We start from the raw sequence: 4164 nt of genomic DNA, 5'->3' as shown, positions 1-4164 counted from the left end.
GGGCTCCTTTAAAGCTCCCGCGTTTGGAACGAACTCGCACACGACTGCTCGCCGCGCTCGCGGACAGGTGGAACAAAGCGTGCGCCACGCACTCAGCCATCCGCTCCGGGAGCCTTGTGAGCCCGCCGTCCGCACCAGCCATTCAACTCTAGCTATGATCTTTTGCTTCAAATCGCGGCACTTGGTTTAGAAAACCCGCACACGAGCCAAGTCGCTGCGGATTTGTTTTCCGCGCCAATGAGCGCTCCTGGTAAGAAAACACCTCGCTGAGGGTGGTGTGTGCGCGTGTGCGTGCGTCCATCCGTGTGTGTTTGCTTGACGTTTGTGAGAAGTCGAACTGAGGAATAAACACGCGTACATTGGATCATAATTACTATCTGGCATTGTTTTCCCCCTTTTCTGTCCAGAGGAGTGAATATGGAATGGACCTTGAAGTGGATACACAACTGCGTGAGCCTGATCAGTGATGGGGAGAATAAGAAATATGTCCTGAACTCTACAATGTCAAAACCAACTAATCGCTGTTCACAGTCTTACTATAAACTGTCGGATTCATGTTTCGCGTGCATGGCACATAATATGTATATACATACATCTATATATACATATCGAGAGCATAGGTTCCCAAACGTTTTTGTCCATGACCCAAAATTTGAAATCGCACTCGCCTCGCGACCGAAATGGTACTTACCATAATAATTGTTGGAGAAATGGCTTTTGATGTGAAAACCCCCTTCAAAAACCAGGATTTGTGAGAAGCTAGAAACCTGCCAACATTTGAATATGATACATCGCTGTAAGATCAAGCGACGCGTAGTCATCCGTGACCAATCAGAAAGCCTTTGTGACCTAGGTTTGGAAACCCCTGGCCTGAAGGTGTGTGCACTCTCCTCTAAGCTGTCTAGCCATGGGTTTGATTCCCAACCCAGCTATAAACTGTCATCCCAGGATTTCACAAGCAGGGTGATTCATCAATGTGTGTGCCATCCCTCGGAGGGACTTCAAACTGATGTCCCATCTGCTGACATTGTTTGGTGGACATTAAAGATCCTACAGTGTCCTTTGAGAAGAGTATGTGAGCCATCGTCGACACCATGAACAAATTCCAAATTCCTGCCCTATTTACTGCTGGGAAAAGGATGTCAAACCACCCAGCATGACCACAGGCCTAGAAACTGCTTTGGCAGAAACAACGGTCTGTATCGGAGTATGGTATGTCAGATCATATATATTGTCGCGTCAATGACTCAAGTAACGATGGGTTCGTTGTGGCGGGAGGTTAACATCCCACGATATACCAAACAGTTTTAACTCATGAGGAGACGTTCCAAATTAATGGCGGGCTTGCAAGCGCGGTTCGTGTTGAGAGACAGAAGAACCTTAGCTCTTTTAAATCTAACAGGTTTACAATTTCCTTTCCCATCATCCCGAACGAATTCTTTCCACACACCAACCCCTGTATGGTGCACATTCAAACAAAACATTCCTTTAGCTGACATGTCCTGACTTACTACATCAAGATAGGCCAACTACTTGTACACAGACCATGCTGCTGTATACATTCCTATCTGCTCTACGGCAATATCTAAACCCTACCCCCAAACAAATGTAACAATATATTTACATGCACGTAAGTGCCCATATAAAACTCGATCAAATCATGTCCCTTACCTGTAATTGGAGGGAGTAACTAATCAGCTCTAAACCTAATCAATGACCTCAGGTGACTGGGATTCCAATAAATTAACTTCCATGCTCTTCCAGCCAAAGAAAGCTGCATAAAGCAACCAAGAAAAGCTACACAAGGTAGCCCCCTTTGTCTGGTCACAAAGAAAGCCCACCGAGCTTTTTTTTTGTAATGGGGGGGGGATTCACCCATCCAAGGCCACAAAAGGCCACTCAAAGTTGGGGATGACAAAAATGAAATTGTGGGAAGGGGATTTACTAGGAAAGGAGACACCTATTCACATCTCTCTAAAATTGGGAATGGTTTATGTTGCTTGGAAACAGGAAAGGATTAAACAGAGTTTTGGCAGTATGTGGGGGAAAAAAAAACTGGAGGAATATCATATTGCATTGACCTCAGGAACACAGACATTGTGGAGGTGTGCAGAGGCTACCAAAAGTGTTGAATGCTTGAAAGTACAGAAATGAAGGACAAGTAGTGAAAGGTCCTTTGAGCGTCTTCCATTATCGTTGCTGTGGAAGAGACCCAGAGAGGCCACAGAGCGTCGAACCGAGAGAGGTTCCAGAGATTATGCCAGATCATGGCCTACCAGGTGAATATCTCGTCATTGGATGATATCAAGAATCGACAGAAGATAAGTCAGAGCACCCACCCAGATATGACAACAGTATTCCATGACTGAACTTATGGTGATCTTGCACAGATGGAGCGAGGCCTCAGGAGGGAAGTATCAGAGAACCTGATACAAGTGTGCCAAGTCACTGGGAGGCTCTTTTGGCAATGCCAGATATGTACATATCCCAAACAAGGTAAGACGTGATGTCCAGACAATCTCGTCTTCAATTATTATCCTACCCTTTCACACCCAGGATACATTGAATGCTGTGGTGAGGCAGTTGTTCTGAAACAACTTGCCTTCTTTTCCTGGAAGGCAAATCTGAGCGAGAGCAATCTCGGTGCATTCCAAAAAGTCTTCAACAAGTGTGCGTGTCCACTCTCAGGAGAGCCAGAAAACGACATCCGTCCAACCTCAGGAATGAACTTTCAAATTTGTCTCCCTCCTCTAAAACCTGGTGGTGCCTTGTTAAGTCTGTCTCTGGTTTATGCTCCCCCTTCCATCCCCTCCCTCACTTCAAATGGCACCACAGCTGGCTCTGCTGTGACAAAGTTGAGTGCTTCAATTATGTGTTTGTTTCCAAATCTTGTGCGTGGTACTCTTGGTACTCACCCTTCCCTGCTGTACCCAAATGCTCTGTTTGCACCTGAGAAGGTTCACTCAACCCTCAACTCTGACTCTGCATCTGGACCAGACGGCATCAGCTCACGTATCCGAAAAACCTGCTCTGCTGCTCTTGCACATCTTCTCTCTGCCCTTTTCACCCTGTAATTTGTCCCAGGTCAATTTTCAACTGCATGGTAATTATCCAACATCACTGCATTACATAAACATGGTAAAAAAATAAAAATCTGATTCCTTAAATGCAGATCGATTAGCTTACTTCCAATCATCAGCAATGTCCTGGAATTCTTCATCGCAGTTGATTTGAAATCCTTCCTTTTCTCCAACAACCTCATTTCAGATCATGAAGTTGGATTCAGACCAGGTCACTTTACTTTGCACATGCTGTTACTACATGCCCAACAATGGATAGAAGTCTTCAATATCAGACATGAGATCAGGACCAGCTGTCTTGACACGCAGTGTCTTCAGAAAGTGTTCACACCCCTCGACTTTTTGTCACATTTTGTTGTGTTAAAGTCTGAATTTAAAATGGATGAATTTTAAAAGGTTTTGTCACCGATCAACACAAGATGGCCCATAATGCCAAAGTGAAAACTCATTTTGAGAAATTTAGAGACATTTATTGAAAATGAAAGAAATATCTAATTTACAGAAGTATTCAACACACTGAGTCAATACTTTGTGCCTTTGGCAGTGATTACAGCTCCGAGTGTTCTTGGGTATGTGCGTATCAGCTTTGCACATCTATATTTGGGGATATTCTCCCATTCTTCCTTGCAGATTTTCTCAAGCTCTGTCAAGTTTGATGGGGGAGCATCGATGAACAGCAATCTCCAACTCTTTCCACAGATTCTCAATGGGATTCAAGTCGAGGCTTTGGCTGGGCCTCTCAAGGACTTTGACGATCTTGTTCTGAGGCCACTCCAGCATTGGTTTGGGGTCATTGTCCTGTTGGAAAGTAAATATTTTCTGCAGTCTCAGGACTTTTGCACTCTGAAGCAGGTTATCCTCAAGAATTTGCCTGTATCCTCCATTCATTATTCCCTCTATCCTTACAAGTCTCCCAGTCCCTGTTGCTGAAAAGCATCCTCATAGCATGATGCTGCTACCAGCATGCTTCATGGTAGAGATGGTGTTGGATGGGTGATGAGCTGTGCGTGGTTTCCGCCAGTCATAGCGCTTTGCAATGAGGCCAAAGAGTTCAATTTTTGTCTCATCAGACCACATAATATTT

This window comes from Eptatretus burgeri, chromosome 1 (genome assembly GCF_056783735.1).
Source record: "Eptatretus burgeri isolate ZD-2024b chromosome 1, Ebu_testis_v1, whole genome shotgun sequence".
In the NCBI taxonomy this organism is placed as follows: Eukaryota; Metazoa; Chordata; class Myxini; order Myxiniformes; family Myxinidae; genus Eptatretus; species Eptatretus burgeri.
This window is presented reverse-complemented; position numbering follows the sequence as displayed.